The following is a 19,855-nucleotide window of genomic DNA, read 5'->3' as shown; positions in this document are numbered from 1 at the left end:
CCTGACCGAAGCCTGTAGGTACTTCACAGGGAGGTTGCAAAGCCATATACTTCTGCTTCTAAAGGCAGGGAAGAAAATCTATAGAAAAAGGAAGGATTATCCATTATTCACAGAGAAGAGACTGCTGTCATACACTACAAAACATCATTTTAACAGAGGATACACAAGTACAGTGAAACCAGATAACAATAAATCAGGTAGCTTGCAACTCTCATTTCAAAGCCAGCCAATAATATTTAAAAAAAAAAAAAAGACAGACAGAAATTGAATCTCTCTCTGACTGAATAAACATTTGTTTAATGTCAGTATGTATAAACTCTTGCCTACTCTTTCAACTACTTTTTCACTCTCGCCTGACATTTCTCCTCTTTTGAGTCTCCTTACCTGGCCAAAAAACAGCACTCAAAGCATCTAGAAATACAGATTATTTACATTTTGGATCTCCAGGGATTACTTGTTATATATGCCACACAGTAATTGAGAGTTCACTTGTCTTCTTCCTGCAGATTATCAGCCATGTCAATACTTCCAGTTTCCTATACTCAGGAGATCAGGGCTCTCAAGTCTTCCAAAACCATTTTTGTGGTAGAACTGCTCTCATTGCCAGAAACAGTCTTTTGGCTATAAGACAGACCTGAAACTCAGCTTTGTGCAGTTGGCCCAAACTAAAACAACAAAATGTCATACCTAAACATGTCTAATCGCCATACAGCTTGGGTACCATTAACCTGAAGTATCTGCATAAACTACTGTGAAAAAGATTGGAAATATTTCTAGTTTTAGTATCCTGGTAAGAACACTTTTTTTCAGGTCACATCTGCCTGGTTCTCTCACAATTGTTTCACTTGAAGTTACTTTTCTTGTACTTTCCACTTCTGTTTAAGATACCAAAGCAAGAAAAGGGTCATCAGAGCTCAGCTAAAGCAGCGCAACTGTTATAATGCCATTAAGGAGACAATCCAATTAAGGCACTTCCAAGTAGTATTTATCATTAAAGAGAGATGTAAGTGAACCGTGACTGTCCATATCTGAAAAGCAAGGATATGATGTCTTCAGAAACATTTCTGTAAGTGCCTCTAAAATAGGATAATTAAAAGCAATAGATATTTCTATAGTTTCTTTTACATTCTCAGGGAAAACTAATGCTTAGTGGGAGGGTAGAGGCAGATGCAGAAGAGCTGGTGGGACTCAACCGAACTGTCTCAACTGTTCCAAGGAAAGCACCTCACTGAGGCATGTTGTCCAGTGTGCACAGTGCTCGAAAACCTATTTAGTCCTCCCCCTGCAATGCACACACACAAATCTCCCTGCAGTGGGATGTAACCTCGTTCTAAAACACTATTTCATTCACTTACCTAACAAGCTATCTATCTTGCCTGCTGCATGTGTAAACTGCTTTGAAAAAAAGTCTACCTCTAGGATGCCCTGTACAAACTACCACCCTTCTTCAGTATACCAAACATTTACAAATTATAACTTACGAACCTCCATGAAGTCTATAATGAAAACTTATTTGTACAGAAGTATAGAAAATCAACATTATTTGCTATAAACACTGTTTTTAAGTCATTTTTTAGAAAAATAATTTAAATATTGATTTAAATTTCTACATAGTTTATAAATTTGATATGTACTCATCACAGGAGAGCAGCACAAAATAAACATGTTTCTTACATACATATCTCATTTTTTTATTACATATGCACACATCTGTTGTGCAGAGAGAAAGAAGGACAGTGTGTGTGCATACATGCACGTGCGCACGTGCCCACACTTGCATTTGTTAAGCAATAGGATAATCATTCTTTCTTTCTCAGTTAAATCCTATTACATTCAGTTTAACTGCATTCAAAAAAGAGGTCACTGAACAGAAAGGTTAGGAGGAGATGGACAGGATATTTTATTTAAACAATATATTTTGAATAATAATTACAACTGGTATAATGCTATTGCAGGCTTATATTAAATTACTAATTAAAAATACATGTAAAGAGACAAAGTTTTACTGCTTTGGTGATGGCCATTGCAATTCCAAGCATTTGCTTATATTAGAGCTCTCATTTGCATGAACCTAACAATGAATTTTAAAAGTTCTTTTCCAATTTCTCTTATCTAAAAAGAAATTTAAGTAAATTAAATTTCTAATTTACTGTCAGTTTCTTAGACTTGTAAGGACTCGTTACAATAAAGTAGCAAAAGAGAAAAAAGGTTTTGTTTGTTTTACAGGCCTTTTTTGCAATATAAGCTTTTAGTAAATAACTTCTAAGTTTACCATTTAATCTCTTTACAAAATAAAGAGATTATGAGTAAATGTGGGTGAAGTTACATAGAAGAAATAGGTGGCAAGGAGATGTTTTGTTCTGTATAGTGCACATTCATGTAGGCCAAAATGTTAATGAACTGAAATAAGTAAGAATGATCTGACTATGGAAAATGAAATTTTGGAGCCACCATATAATTCTTCGGGAGCTAAATTTAAGATATGCTATTCTTTTAGTGACAATATACTTCAAGGATTGTAGTTTTTGCTTTGAGTCTGTATGATTTTTACACAAAAATATGCTCTCCAGTTCCACTAAATTTGAGCAACCCAAATATGCACTGGAGATGTGGAAGTTAATACAGGCTGTACACGTGATGCTAGTGAACAAATTAAACAGGTCAGTAGTGCTATGATGGATAATATGTTTTAAGACATTCTTTTTTTTTCAGCAATGCATGTTTTTGTTTTAGTTTTGACTTGATGAGGAGTAAAGCAAGATTAGTCGTAATCTGATTGTAAAAGAATCAGACTTACACAATACTGAAAACAAAAACACTGGAGGAATTACAGCAGAGAAAATAGTAGAGAAGAAAACAAAGAAGATAATATTGATATTTAGGAGTTCACATGATCCATCATGGACTGGACTACTGGGCAAACATATCCCAATAAATCATTTTTAGCTCTTTGTTTTGAATACAGATTTTAATGATACAAGCTATATAAAAGGCATTCCAATTTGCATTATTTTTATTTAAGGAATATTATAAATAAGCTACCCTAATGATGTACACATGTACTATGGTGCAAGTATATAAAGCTGTTTGTACTACAAACTTCCATTATATTCAGGACTATAGGAAAATGGAACAGAATATTATAGTGAAAATGAGATACAATTGGACAAGTTTTTTAAGACTGATCCTTTTATGGTCCCACTTGAGCCCATTAAAAAAACAAACAACCCCCGCCCCAGTTTAAGAATGGGAAGAACGTGTGTTTTACACGTCCGATTTCGTGTTTGCTGCTTCCCCATCCTGATAGTTTTCTCTTCATTCCCCCGCCCCCTGCTCCTCCCTGTAACTGATACACTGTGGTCTGGAACAATCAAATGCAAAACTTACACTTAAGAGCTTTATGGCTAATGAGCAAGTCACACTTACATCCATATTAAGGCAATTCAACACTAAATCCATTATTATAAAGGAACACATTTGTCCAAAATAAAAGTGAAATTATCAAGTTTCTTTTTTAACCTTCACCTTGAAAAAAAAGGTATCTAGTACACCTGAAACTAATGTGTTTGAAAATACTAGTTTCGTAGCACATTGTATTCACACAAACTTCAACGCACTTACTTAACCTGATCTACTTGCAATCAATCCTACATTCTTGCTATTTTATAAAAGTTCTCATCTTGTCAAAACTCAGTATTACTGAGTTTGAAAAACAAAGTCCTGGAAATGGAAACACCACTATAAAATATACACCTGAACATCCTGAGGACGATGGCAAATGTTCTTGGTATGAACTAGAAAACACTAAAATTATCACCAATCAACCCTTAAAAAAAGATTAAAACCCAATTTGTTCAGTTGTGGTTCAAATTCTTTCTGAATAAAGATATTGGGGGTCAACTAATCAGAAAGCATCATACCACCATTTAGAATGGAAGAACAAGCCAAAGTGAAAATAGAAAATGAAAACAAAAGTGAAAACATTGCAAAATGGAGGAGGGTTCTAGAAAAATCAAGGCCCTGTTCTATGGTACTCTGAAAAGTAGTGAGTGCACCATTCTCTAGGATTTTCTTTTAAATAGATCATATCAACCACAGTCTTTAAACATAACCAAACTAGAAAATGCCACATGGCTGATTAATGGCTTTAATTTAGACTGAAACATCCACTGATTCCCAAAATATGCATCAAGTGACTACAGAACTGATTTCAATGTTTACATCTGATATTTTAGGTTTCATCCATCCATGAGGTCACCTGTGTAGGATTATATTTTTATTGGTTAATCCAATATGCAGCATTTCTTTTTGCATCAGCTATTAACATTGATGGCAATATTAAGATTAATATTGATTAAGGCAATATTTGACAGCAAATTATGGTGTAGAAGTTATGATCCGTAGAAAGAAAAATCATGCCTAAGCAGAACAGTCAGCCAATGGACTACTTAAACCTCACTTTAGCACTGCAAATAGGGTTGAGAGGGATTAAACTAGTTTATGGATCTGATGCAATCACCCTGCATGAGTTAGTTCCATTGTGAAAGAATTGGCCCTTCATACATTTCATTTTTTATAAACAAATGAGCTACTGACCAGGCAACCACCAAAAGTAGTTTGTTTGAGAACTATGAAAGGGAAAACAATATAATTGCACTAACAAAAACTGCAGTGTTTTGGTTACATATTCTACAGGTAATACATGTTTTAAGCACATAGCCCTTTAACACACTTCAGAATGCTACTAATCACTAGACCAGCTCCTCAAGTTTCCTACTTCTTCAATTAGTTCAGTAGCATAATTTGTTTCTTAGATACCTTCACAGCTATTCATTGTCATCACTGTCAAAAGCCAAACTTTAAAAACAAAATTAGGAAACTGAACTCTTAATGGATGTTTATTTCAATTAAAAACCAGGTTAAAAAAAACAACCAGAATTGGCTGTAATTCTGCAGGGTATGCCAGTCGACTACAATATTTATGAGTGCCATCTTAGTTCAAAGGCTCTTAAAAGCCACGAAGTATAGCAGGGGCAGGCAAGTATGTTGGGTGGAGGGCCACTTACCAAATTTTGGCAAGCCGTCGAGGGCTGCCAGGGTAGCCCTGCCCCTTGACAGGTGCCCCATCCCCTGGTTGCCATCTTGGGACCAGAAGTCCCATTCTCTAACCCCTGACCTTTGCCACCAGAAGTCTCTCCCCTTGCCCCCTCCCCCCCACCACCCTCCTTTCAGCAAGGGTTTGCCATCTCAGCATCAGAAAAATACCAAATTATATTCTAAAAATCAAACATCTGTTACAACATTCATTAATTTAATTTCAAAACAATGTTTTTGTCCTAATTTACATATGTTTGTGTAGTTTGCATAGAGTGGATTGCACAATAGTTTAAAATGAAGACTTTCTCTTGTATATTGTGGGGGAGTGGGTGGGTATAGGTTTGTGGGTGTGTGGGGGAGGGTGTGCGTGTGGGGGGGTTTGTAGGAGGGATGGATAGGTGTGAAGGCATGTATGTGGTGGGGGAGCAGGGGGGTGTATGTGTGTGGATATGTGGGGTGTGGGTGGCTAGGAGGTTTGTGGGGGACTCTGTGTGGGGAGGGTGGCTGGGGATGGTTGTGGCATGTGTGGAGGGGGAGGATTTGCCCACAGACCACCCCCCCGCATGATAGGCAGAGTCCCCACAAGAAGGTACATGTGAAGGTCAAGATGGACGAACTCCATCTTCCAAAGCTGTAGAGCAGCAGGCATGCATGTGTTATAAGAGGTGAATCCATGTTTATATAAATCCATTTCTACTCTGTGCCCCACTTCACTCTCCATCCTACCAACCAGTTCCTCTAACTTCCAGAAAGCCAGCAGTAGGCTAAGACTTGGGTTAGAGATTGATGGTGAGACCCAAAAACAAATCTAATGGTTTAAACTGAAGGTATAGCACAATCCACTTAAAAAATCATCAATAATCATTACCCATATCAATTCTTCCTCAAATCAAATGTAGATGCAGTCATCCTAACTAAACACACTGGAAGGAATCTGTTGACTTTCTTTCAAATAATGAAGTACAGACTAAGAAAAGAAACAACAGTTCTGGAGGTCTGTGAGCAAAAGCAGGGAGTCCTGCAACCTATTCCATCATCACAAACACTGGTGTGGAGACTGGCTATGGCTCAAACCTAAGGATTGTGGCCTTGAAACATCTGGAAATGGGACATCAGGTGCAGGACTTCCTTCCCCCTCCCAAAGAGCAGAAGGACATTAACTATAATTTCTAAACGCCCACTCTGAAACTGTTGTATAGACCATGCTTCAATGGATCTCCCTTGTACATGCCTCAACTTTCTAAAACGAACTGCTTCTGGCACATAAACTCCCTTTTCGCACCTCCTGTCCTCTAAGCTATCATTAAGTCATCTCATCTGCTATAATGACCAGTGTTTTTCTTAACGCAACTATCAGAACTAAGGATTCTTGGCAGACAGCCTACTTCTGCTAGGAAGATTTATATTCTTACAGTTCTTCCTTTTCCTTTTTTCTTAACAACAAGAAAGAATTTTAATTGCAATTCTGTAGAGAAAACCAGAAGTTACTATCCCCCAATCAACTGAGATTTATTTGGTTCATTCCCCCTTTGTATGGGGGGAACAAGATAGGTAGGTGCCAAAAATAACAAATCCTTGAATTCACTGATTCTAAAATGCAACCAGTTCTTTTTTTTTAAATACAGTATTACTTTCCTACTACAGAAGAATAATGTAGTCATTCTTGTCCTGATAACTTTCAAGAAAGCAGGGGATGAGGGAAAAATCAAAGGATAATTGTATGTTGAAATCATACATTTCAAGAACAGCTTTAAAACAAATATTAGAAATAATCTTTCTCCAGATTACCCTCTAGCTTGTATACCACCACTTAAGTGTACATCTCAAATGTACTACTTTGGTCTTGTGAATGCATTCAGATCCATATTGCAGATGTTTATTATAATACTGTTATGGAAAAAAGAAGCAAAAATGCCATTCTGACATATTTAACTGTACTTCAAAACAAGACAGTAGAGTGTTTTGTTTTGTTTTTAATTAAAATCAGCTTTTCTATACATCAGTCTGAGGCTCTCAAGAGACTTAAACAATTATGGTCTCACAACATCCCTCCAAGGTGAATATTATTGTGCCCATCACAGAAGGGAAAGACTACTGTTCACATTTACAGAGGATTGATCTAAAGCCAATTTTTTTCTCCATGTGTTGTGATTCAACCTCTAAATAAGTCCTCCACCAATGCACGCATCTGTGATACAAGAATATAGAAAATTAGATTTTAGATTAAATGACTCTCATATGTTGTTTACATACATAACTTGTGAATTTCTTGGTTGGACAACTTTCTCTACTAAGCATGCCGTAAAAAACCTGCATCTAACAATGATATTAGTTATATATAGTTAAAGCTTGATTGCAACATAGTATTTTTTTTAGTCAAAAGGTACTGGTAGCATCTTAGAAAAAGTTAATTGTTCAAATTCAGAAATCAGTAATATTATTTTGCATTAAATCAAAACTGCTGCTTTCAGTTCTTCTACCCATTACCTCTCCACTGTCTCCCTGCTACGTAATCCGTAAAAGTCTATTATGCGTTTCTGCTTTCGTTATCCAACTGCAACGTGCCTGAAGTTGAAAGCAACATGATGAACTGACATTTTAGGCAAAAGTACATTGGCAGGACTACATCAGAGTAGCGCTCCAGGTTATAGCCCTAATACAAGAATGGAGGAACACAGTCGAACAAAAACTGAGGTACTCAACATACACAGTGAGCACTAGATTAGACCATTCGACATTTAGGGACATTCCAACATGGAGTTTCATGCACTCTTAAAGTTTGCAGAAGTGTATATGACATCTTAAAATAATGACAATATGCTGATAGCAGTGAAAACCTGTAAGTATGACCCTCTTAACCCAATTCTTTCAAGTCGTCTACTAATACCTGCAACAAATCTTTCTTAATATCATCATTCTCTATGAATACTAACAGAGGAGAAAACTAGAATTTGTATATAACAAAACCAATCTTTTCATCCAGTTGTGACAAATGTAACATTTTCTTGGACTCTGAAATGTTTATAATTTAAAAAGACTTAAAAAGGGATTTTTAAGCCTCCCATGTAGCAAAAATATTGCAGCATACTGCTGCCTAATTAGAGAGATCCAGATTAAGAAATGTATTTGAATTTCTAGAACCAGAGGTCAAAAATGAGTGCATAACATATTTCAGTTTAGCTGAAAGAAAGGAGGCAGGGTAGCTCACACATCAGTAACTCCTCGTAATTTATGGACAAGGCAAAGTTGCACGAAGCTTGTGGGACAGGAGAAAGTGTAGCAGTCCAATTTTGTCACTTGGTGTCCTGTGAATCTAATACAAAATCACTGCAAACGCTGTGGTATACAAACCTGGGATCGTGCTCTGTTTATGATGCAGCCGGAAGTAAGCAAAGCCTAAGCTGTGACTTGCCACAGACACACACAACCCCACGCCCACCAAATACCAAAAAATTCATTTACAAGGACTGCCAAAAATTAACACACTAATATACTCTAAGCCTCACTATAATGTTTCAACCAATTCCTCCTAAAAAAATAAATAAATACATCAGGTTTTTCATTATAAACAGTGACAAAAATATCTTAATTATGGAACAGCAAAGAAGTAATAACAAATCTAGCATTACAATTGAGAAATAATCAGCTCTAGCATATACTTGGATATTATATCACCTATTCTTTACCTAGTGCTTAAATGTTTTGATCAATGTTGATAAGGCACACTGGGCTATGAATGAACTAATGTTCTGGTGACATTTCATATAAACTTTATATAAACCAGACATTAATCTGTAAAAAGAAAACAAAGCTATGTTTAAATTGCATTCTAAATCTTTGTTCATCCATATTTTCTATAATATCTGTCAGACCAATATTTATATTTGAATCAGTTAAAACAAGAGACAAATAACATGCTTTAGTACCCAAAATATAAAAGCATATTCATGGCAATAGCAGGACTGGAAAATATTTCCAAAAAGGAGGTACAAAGTACTCTTTTAGGTCAAGGAGGGGGGGGGAAAAAAAGGTACTCCCAATTTACAAAACCCAGAAGAGTCTAAATAGACATACTAGGGTTTGTTTATACCACTTCCTGGACAAGCCGCGGACCACCGCTGAGAATCAAGATTTCTCACTCGCACCTGCTCCGGGAACATTTAATCCTGGCAATTAAGGAGAACAGACATACTGAGCACAGGAACCAGCATGGTTATCAGGCTCTCTGTCCTGCAATTTATCCTAATCCCGGTGTCCTTTAGAAGATACCCAATTAGAGCAAACACTGTTTTACTTGGATTTTGTAACACTGGCACAATTAGTGAAGGAAAGCTGAAAACGTTAGCATGATGATTGTTCATGGTGATGCAAATGAAAGCCAGAAGTATGACTCAGAATATGTATCTGCACTTCAGTCATCACATTGACTGTAGCTCCCCAAGACCACAGTGTAGCCATATCTTGTCCATAAACTTGATTATAGCTCTAATCTAGCACGGCATGTGCTTAAATTTTGAGTATGTGACTAATCCCATATGCCTAAACACAGGACCATAGCAAATGCTAGAATCACTCTGTAACTGCAGTCACATAAAGATGGATGGAGAAGGTATCTGTGAAATGCTCTAAGATAGTGTATGAAAGAAAAGAAGTGAGAGAAGGCAGACTGGGCATTAAATAAAAATCCAGTCTCTGGACTGGTGCCATCTGTCTCCCTGACAGATGACTAGATGCACCCAGTGCATATGCAGCTGTCAGTCACATCACAGAACATACTTCTTTTCCCCCAGCCTTACTGAACCAACTGACATCTCTTGTAGATCGTTTTCTCCAAGTCCTGTTGCATTTTGAGCATGATTGGTAGGCCAAAAATGCTACGTTTTAAGTACTTTTGATGATTCTTCCAGGAAGAGTAGCTTGCCTGTCCAGTAAAATGCTTTCACTCTGGTTAGTCAGTGATCCTAATGTTCAGGGGGGGAAGTTAACCAAAAAAAAGAGACACAAAACACTGAATTTGGAGATGCAAAGATTTTAGTCAAACATCACCACCGAGATCTAGAGACTGTACACAATAATGAAGCAACTGACAACATTTTAAAGCTCTCTCTCAATGTGGTCACTGGTCTCACACACATGCACGCACTCTTTTTGGCCCTACCACTGTTTGCTGTATAACGCTGAATAAGTCAACAGAACTGAACCATTTTGATTGAGGTTAAAAAAAAAAAAATAGCCAGAGGCATGTAACCAGCATGGAAAATTTCAGACTGAATGATGTGTTTGACAGTTGTAAAAACCCCCCCAAAAAACAGCCTGGTAAATTGTGAAGCATGAATCAACCATAATAATAAGTGGCTTAACCAGCTCTGCCCTTAATAAGTGTGCACTGAGCATCTGAATTAATAAAGCAGTAGGAAATAATGAAAAGCATCAGGTTAAAACATGTTCAAAATAAATATGCAAAATAGGGCACATCCTCATGTTCCCATTGAAACCAGATGGAAGCTGCTGGGAAAGGAGGATCAAGCATTCCCATTCCTGCGCAGGTTAATACAGCATTTTAAGCATCTCCAGAGTCTTTCCATAGCACTGCCACAGACTAAATCCATCCCAATGAAGCGGATGCTACTTTGTAATGGTACTCTAGGGATAATCTCTACCAAGGGAAAAAGGAAAGTAAGTTTACAACAAGAAAAACACCTACTAAAAGTAAGTTCTAAATAGTTACAGTTTCTACATAGAGATTAGACTTCTGATTGATGAGCGTGTTATATGTATCAAGCATGGAGAGACCACCAAACCAGTGCCTTCAGCATATGTTTTTAACAGCTACTCAGTCCAATAAAAATAAATTGTTGCATAACTTTTACTTCAACACAGAATAGTTTTTAATAAAAATCTCAAAAAAGCCAATTGCTCTGTAAACTTGCTAAGCATCTTAAGTCATGCATTGTTGGGAAATCAACAAGTCTATATTTTTCTTTACTTTGGCATCTTGGTATCTTCTTGGCAAAAACTGTTATATTTTCTAACTTCCTTTTTATAAGGAAAGTACATAAAATATCTTGGTTTCCACTCACCAATCATATTAAGATCCAAATAAAATAAAACAAAAAAGAAAGAACCCACATAGCAAGATATAGGAGACAAAGGAAAAAGCACTTGTACAGAATATAATCGAAAATAGTTTTGCTTACAATACTTTGACATAAAGGATAAATCAAAAAGGGAAATTTGCATAAGACAAGTAAGCAGACATTTTAGGGAGGAACATAGACTTTGCAGTTTAAAATCCCCCCACCATCTGTTTAACATTACTTTATGAATAATCACACAATTACAATTTCAGGCTGTTATACAGGAGTTGTCATCATAAAGACAACAATTAAAAATAACTGCCAGATAGTGTCACTCCAGTAATCACTGCACCCTATCACTGCAATAGAAAAGGAAAAGGAACAGACCTATTAGCCAAATTCTGAAAGTTATACAAGATATTAAAACTATATGCCGAAAATTGCACGTTTCTCTTTTGATTAGTCAAGTATTCCGTGACTGCAAGAGAGAGCAAAGCTAGCCTTTGAGAAATACATTAGATTATTCTAATTGTCTAGTCTGTAGCTTTCTAGTGAACGTTTCAAACTCTGAAAGTAATCCTGATTAATTATCAAACACATTGCACAGATTTGTCTGTATGGTCTGAAGACTGAAGCAAATCTGTTCTCTCCACCCATTAATGCTCCATACAGCACTATCTACTAATAGTATACTATCTTACTTAGAGGTATATCTAGGGCTGTGCGAAGCTTCGGTTGCCGATTCGATTTGGCAGAGATTCAGCCCAGTTTGGCAGCCAAATCTCCGAATCAAATCAGGAGACCCATTAATATCTCTGAATGAAATGCCTCTGAAGCTATTTGGAGAGATTCGACAATTCAGCCATAGACACAGCTTTATGTTTTTTCTACGTATCTTGAGGTACCAGGTGCGGCTCTTAAATGCCAAGATGATGGGGCAGATGGAGTGTCCCACAGAAATGCAGGGCAGGAGTCCCCCATGTGCTCAGCAGCAGACCTGGAAGTGGACCAGAAGTATTTCTGGTCCATTTCCAGGTCTGTCATGAAGTGTGCGGGGGGTTCCCCTATCCCTCAGCTCAGTGAGTGGTGCCTCCTGGGTCTGGGGAGGCACCCAGGGTCCCCGCACAGCTGATTGCCAAGCCGGGATGGGTGCAGGGGGTCCATCATCCAGCATGCAGGGGAGCCCCCCCACACACACTCCTGTGGGATGCCCCATCTGCCCCACCATCTCAGCATTCATGAGCTGTGCCTGGTACCTTGAGGTATGTAGAGAAAACATATAAAGCTGTACCTATGGCTGAATCACTGATTCTACAAATCAGAATAAAATCTTCAGATTCAGTCAAATTGAATAGGGACAGTGATCTGAATTAGCGAATCGAATCATGGCCTCCTGAATTGGGCCAAATCCAAATCCAAATCGAATACTGCCTGCTTCACACACACATAGGTATATCTAGCCATTTTCTCTAAGTAATCCCCTAATACCTAAAAGAGTTATAAACTGTGTTTTTGTTCTATTATATATCTGTAAAAGTGTCAAAGAAAAATGTTTGACAATGAACTAATTCTTGTTTTCTGCTTAGAAAAAATTTTTCCTTCTGTATTTCTAATCAAGCTGGAAATTGATTTTTTTATTTAAATCAGATTTTTTGATTTAAGACTTTCATTTTATTTTTTTGTTAAGATGTGTTTTTAAAAAAATAAACCTGTATAAAGATCTTTTAATTTAAGATATGCTAAAGCTCAAATATATCATCATGGAACATGGATTATAACTTCTCATTATAACCAATTGAGACAATATATTTATATAACCTTTTTAGAAAAGTTTTATAAATAGGTCACAACAGGCCGCATTAGTGGCCCAATCTTATGGGGTTCCCAGAGGCTCCTTTATAAACCAGTAAAGATTAAAGAGAATCACTCCACGCAGTGGGACTCAGTGCTCAGTCTAGAAGATCCCAGTAAGCATCTCTGTGATGCTTAGTTTCAGTTCTCAAACTGGATTTGTGTCTCTAGAGATAACATCCTTGATAACAGCAGTATATGGAGATAAGAGATAACAGACCTGATTACCTCCCCATCAGCCCTCTCGTCTCTCTGCAAGTCTGTGTACACAGACCTCTAAAAGAGCAGCTTCAAGAAGTTAAATGAATAGAGAATATCAAACAAGAATGCACTTTTGGTAGAAAACAATGATTAAACCAAAGGTTCCTAACCAGCAATTTAAATTATGATTTAAATCATTATTTAAACTGATTTGATTTAAATCAAATCCACCCTGGTTGGGATGGATTTTTTTTAGTTCATGTCCATGTACCAGTTTCTTCCATGGTCCTAGAACAGCTATAGGAACAAGTTTACTGATGCAGAAGAACAAGCTTTCTATATAAAAAATAAGGAATATTCCCATGAGTTCCACTAAACAGTACCAAACACTAAGACTAAATAAAATAAATTTTCATATTCTCAAGGACTTTCCTCCTCAGCGTTATAACAAAGTAAATTAAATACAGAATCAAAACTACTTGTCACTGTCCATCTAACTTCAAGGTGTTATGCATCTCCAACTCCTCCACTTGCAAAGATTTTCAAAGTTATCCTTAAAGCAATTTACTGAATTAAACATCAACAACAAAACAGAGAAATTTGGACACTTTCTTTATATTACGTCTGTATTTTTGGTACAAGAAAAAAGTATCACATTTTCTTACATACTTCCCCCACCCAAAAGAAGACATGCATCTGGGTTTTCTGGGAAGCAATAAATGAAAGAAGAAAAGATTTTTTTTCCAAAGCAAGCACAGCATAATCTTCATTTCTCTCACCCTTGCTTTCCTTCTCAAGCAGAAGCTACCATTTTAACCCTTTCACAGCTGAGATGTCAGCAGCTGCTGCTAAAGACTGAACTCTAAAGCCAGACTCAGGATTTTGAAAAAGAACTAAAACAGTCTGATGGGTTGAGAAATAAAAGAGGAGAGACTAGGAATAGTTAAATAGCAAATTCTTCAGCAAAACTGTCAAAGAAAGGATACAAGCAAGGAAGGTGTAGGCTGATTAGCGGACCATGAAAACTATTAAAAGCGAGAATGGGTTGTTAATACCTGCTGACTGAAGAGCAATTAGCAGGAATCAAGTAGATTATAATAACCGTGAAGTCAATTGACTCGCTCAGCACTGTAAAAATGTCACTGCTGCTATTGTGGGCAGAAAACTAAGCTTCCCTAGTTAAGACATGCACCACAATTTTAGGAGAATATTTGGGGGGAAGGGGGGGACGGGAAAGGTGCATGTGGTACGCAAATATAATTATGGTTTCTTTTAAGAACTTGAAACAGATTTTTTCTAAACCAAAAAAACCCTCCTATATTCATTGAGGAATGGTAGCACACTTGCTTTATAGATAAGGGACATGCACATTTTATGCTGCTATGTTTTTTCTCTACTTGAAGAAGTAGGATTTATAAAAAGAAAATGAAACAATTTAAACTGATTACTCAGGCAAAAAGGTACAACCGAAGCAGAAAAGAGCTGCTGTATTCCAATCCATCTCAAACTTTTCCTCACATGGAGAAATGGCACTTATCTAGAGGGTATCAGTATCCCTGAACATGATGATAAGTTCAGAATTTACACAGAGTCAGGACAGTGTTTCTTTTTGGACTCATTAAAGCTGTTTTCCTAATGTAAAGAAGTTACTGCAGCAGTCTCAGTAATTATTTGGCTTGGAAGGCTTAAATATGAAACCAACAAAGACACTATATAACATTTACCTGACTTGGCTGCTATCACTCTGAATAGAAATGACTGCTACTCAAGTCTAGAAAGGGACTCTAGAAATTCTCAAAAATGAACAAAAGATAAAACAAATCAATTAGATAAATGAGAGAGACTTATTGCAGTACTTAAAATATCAAAAATTATGAACTATAAGGAAATGTGCAGATTGACTGGTATTGTTCCTAATGGCCAGATTTTACATTTTAAATCTAGGACATGAACTCTTTCTGAAAGGGGTTGATTAAGTTAATGCAATGATAGCTCCACAGCTGTTATAGTTCATCCTCTGAAAGCATGCTATAAAATGAAACTGATTTCACTATGGCCAACTATTTTACCAGTAATATATGACATTCTCCATCGAGCTAAGCTGTTTATTGTAGGATTACAAGGAGATTGCTGAAATGCGCCATACAAAAAAAAATACCAAAACAGATATTGGCACAGTGTAGATGTAAGAACTGAAAACATATGAAATCTGATAAAAACTTCCATGATTTGTTATTAACACTTATTATACCCCCCTTCCTACCATCATATTTCTTCCTCCATTAAAATAACAGTTCAATTTCATGTTAGAGGTATTGGGCTTTTGGTTTTCTACATGGGTGACAGGTGCCTCCTTAGTCTGGGGGGCACCTGCAGGCATTGCCGTCAGCAGTGAGGCAGGTGCTGCCAGTGGTGGTGGCAGCAGCCCTGTCAAGGGGGACACGCGCCCCACACCCATGTCCTGCTTACACGTTGCCTACGGTTTTCTAGTTTTATTTTATTTTATTTTGCCCCATCTGATATGCAAACTTGTAATTTTCAGCCTAAATTTATTCATAGCCAATTTGTACCCATTTATTCTTCAACTAAAGAGATCTTCCATTCCTCCCTTTTTTCCTCCCTTTTTTGCACTTTTTAGATGAAAAGAAGCATCTACAGCATCACAAATGAGAACAAAAAAAGGTGCAACACTGTTGAGCTCCTCCTCCTCTTTTGTATTTGAATAATAACTCCCAGAATACACATTAATGTACCTTGGCAGGTTCTTCAAATAACAGTGATGGATAAAACATCAAAAGTGATGGATAAAAAAGCAAAAATAGAAAAAAGCAACACCGCCACAAAAGAACATTGACTATTGACACAGTCAGCTACCATTGTAAAGTATTCACCAAATTTGAAGCGATGGTATGGATAGGGTTAGGAAGACAACCTTAAGCATTTCTAGGGTAACATTTGGCAGAATCAGTATACAAGGCAGCTAGACAAAAATAACTGGAATCTAAAATCAAGATTATTATAATCAATCCTATAATTCTCATTTATTCCTTTATATATATGACAATTACATTAAATGTAAAAGGTTCCGTAGTACCCACCCTGCAATTACCAAACAACTGTATCACCAGGAAATGAGTAAAAATATCAAATTTTACTTTTTTTCTGCTCTGCTTGTGCTATCAAATTCAAGTCACAACTTAAATGTGATTTCGGTGTGCCAACCTTCCTTCATAAGCTACAAAAAAAGCACATCATCTTTTTCAGTGGCTATTCTGAACTCATAAATGATCAAATTCTATTATAGGTGTACCAATATTTAAGACCAACAGCACCATCTTCTTCCATGATATCTGTGTTTCTTACTCTGTAAGAAGGGCAAGAAGGTAATATGATCCAAGTAGTTCAATCTCCTCCAAAGTGAAAAAGGCCAACTGAATTTTGAGAATGGGTACAGCGATTTATTGCACTATGATTTCCTAGTTGGGATTTCAACGACATGAACAAAATCCTTTCATACAAATCACTAACATGTCTAGAACTTAACCTTGACAGACTGAAAGACAATTTTGTTAGAATAAATCCACTAACTTCCTTCCACACACTAATATATCAGTAAATGCAGCACATACCATCTTGCACTTAAAAATAGTAAGAGGCTAATAAGCTTCCAATGAAAAGTTCAGTCCGATTAGGATGGAATAGTCCAATGAATAATCTGAAATACTGATTAGTGGCCAGGCTGTTGTAGCACCAGCAAGGAGTCACATGCCTCTGCTTCCTGCCACTCCACTCATATAAAATAATGCATCACAGAACAAGGTAATAATGGGCCCCAGTCCTCCAGATAGTCTCTATCCAGTGCAAGCAGTTGCCCAAGCTTTGTGTGTAAATAAATACACAGTGGGCAAGTCTACACAAGATGCTAACTGCATAATAGCTGAATAATACTAAGCAGTAGGGCATTGCAGCAGAAACAGTGCTAATACGCTACTGCGCAGTAGCATCACTAAAAAGCATTTACTGGAACTACTGCACAGTAACTCTGGTTACTGTGCATTTATTTAGTACTAAATAAATGTGCAGTAAGCACTGTGTAGTAGCGTCTTGTGTAGACGCACCCAGTCAGAGCAACACTTATTAACCATAGTTAACATTTAATATACAGGTAAACACATTTAAATGTGTTAGGACAGTTCATGAAGGTCTGAATAATGAATATAGGTAATCTACTCAATCTATCCAGCAAAGAGGACTAAGGAAACTCATATAAATATCTAAGAGAACCAGATTTTATAAACCATCAGATATATCTCACTGGTGTATTCTCTTCTTTTGGTTATAATACGTTGTGTCCAATGAGAGTAGAGAGACAATTAGCTAAACGTACTGAAAACTGAAAGGCAAATATTAAGCTTTCAGGCTAACGCTGCTTCAGTTTTCTTGCATCATATGTTTAAGATATTAATAGAAGGCCTAAAAATAAGGACCACGCAGATCAGCTAGGAGAGCAATCTAATACTCAATGAAAACCACTCGAGGAAAGAACACAAGAGCTATTATTAGGAAGTCTAATATATTTTTCTTTTTTTTCCTTCTTTTTTAAACAGCTAAGTAATTAATTTGTTTCTTGGGAAAATTAATAGGCTGAATGCACTAGAAACTGAAATTTAATTATTCACTGCCTTGATACCAGCGGGTACACTTTATGTTACTACTCTGCCACAGGGCGCCCAACTAGGAGGACACTATTTTTTATAGTGACTAACTTTTATTTCTTGTTATTTGTTACATTAATTTTCCAACTGTATCAAGTGCCTGAATGCCTAACCAGTCAAAGGGAAAGAGAAAGGAGCTCATCAGGAACTACCATGTAATGAGAAAACAATAACTCACTGTGAAACAAAAAAAAGAATCCCTCCAAAATAAAGGAATGATGGCATGAGAGTGCTCATGATTCAGTCAACTGTGTCTTGCTTGAAATGCAAAGTGACCTGGAAACCACGACTCACAAGGAAGTATATAGAAAAGACTATTACACTGAATTTCAGTGACACCCATCAATACTAGTCTAGTTAAAAAGGGCAAGAATTTTTAACCAAGGATCATCTCTGCCCTATCCACATCCCACGTAACTGAGAGAGAGGTCCCTGAAAAGTCCTAGACAGCAGGAAGGACTCCCATAATCATCCCAGTATAGGAAGCTTACATGGAAGACTTGTAAATGCCCAAATGAGAGATAGATGCTGATGGTGACAAATCTAATGACTAATACAACACAAATCTTCAGTTCTAGCAACAAAGTAACAAAAATCAAAGCAAGATATCTAGGGAAATTAAACATATGTTGTGAAAAAACTGGGAAGTTTCTTCTGCGGTGACCAAGTGTAAGTCACGGTTTCCAATGCATATTATCCTTTTTTCTAAATGTTTTGGTCATACAGTGATCTGAATGTAGATGAGCTCTGGAAACTGCAAGGTGGGGTTCTTTTTAAATTATTAATACAATAATACCATGGAAGGTGACAGCATTTAGTTTGAGCCAGGTTTACCTTTTTCCTAATTAATAAATCACTTGCAAGATTTGAAAACTTCAAAACAAGCTTTTATACAAAATGTTCTTAATTTTCTTGTAATTGCACAGATTTTGTATTTCCAAGTTTCTACATTTATGCATATTATCAAGTGGGCTGCAAGGATGGCATGTGCAGGCCTTCTGAAGGAGGGCAATTCTGGACGTTATTCTTAAATTATTAGAACTGGCCAATGCACTAGCTCAAAAAGAAGCATCCAATCACCCTCAGCAAAAACAAGGCCATCCAAGATGTAAACTTACTGATGCATGGGGTGAAGTCTTGGCTGTAACTCAGATACTGGCAAAATTCCCTTCCATTTCAAGACAGCCAGGATTTTACTCATGATGTTCAGAGGGGGAAGTTGTGTGGGCTGATTCAGGACTGGATTGCAGAAAGTTAAGCAAAGAAAAGTAATGCACATCCAGGAACACTGGCAAATAGCAATACAAGTAATTACAATAGCAAACTTCCGGCCTGTGGGCCAGATCCAGCCCACAGATCCATGTCCCATTGCCCCCCTGGACCCATAGAGGGGCTAGGAATTGGGGGTTGAGCAAGCAGGGCAAGGCACATCACCAAAATCCAGGACATGAAGCCCTGTTGGAACAGCTATGTTAATTCTCATGGTCACCTACTACAGCCTAGCTCTGACTTCCAGATCTGCCCTGTGGTCCAAAACCAGGCCGGGGGTAGGGCGAGTTTGACACCCCTGAACTAGTGGAATAGGACTGAGAATGACTGAATGCAGCAAAGCTTATTTTAAGGTAGCTCTTTCTAATACACATAGTAAATATTTTTCTTGACAGGCATAGTGTTTAGGACATTCTGAAACGTAAAAAAAAAAAATAAACTTAATCCATAAACTCCATGCTCTGAATCCCTGCATAAAGTTACCTATTCATTGCAGACTGTAGAGTTTCTTCCACAAGAGTTGCCTTCTAAATACTAATACAGGACTGTTCAACCATTTGGTTACTCAAAGCAAGACTATATTTGTAAGCTGTATTTCCAAATGTTCTCAGGTTAATTCTCAAGTTCAGGCTTATGAAATCTTTA

Source organism: Crocodylus porosus, unplaced genomic scaffold (genome assembly GCF_001723895.1).
Source record: "Crocodylus porosus isolate Cpor-Errol unplaced genomic scaffold, CroPor_comp1, whole genome shotgun sequence".
Taxonomy (NCBI): domain Eukaryota; kingdom Metazoa; phylum Chordata; order Crocodylia; family Crocodylidae; genus Crocodylus; species Crocodylus porosus.
Note: the sequence above shows the minus strand (reverse complement) of the source record.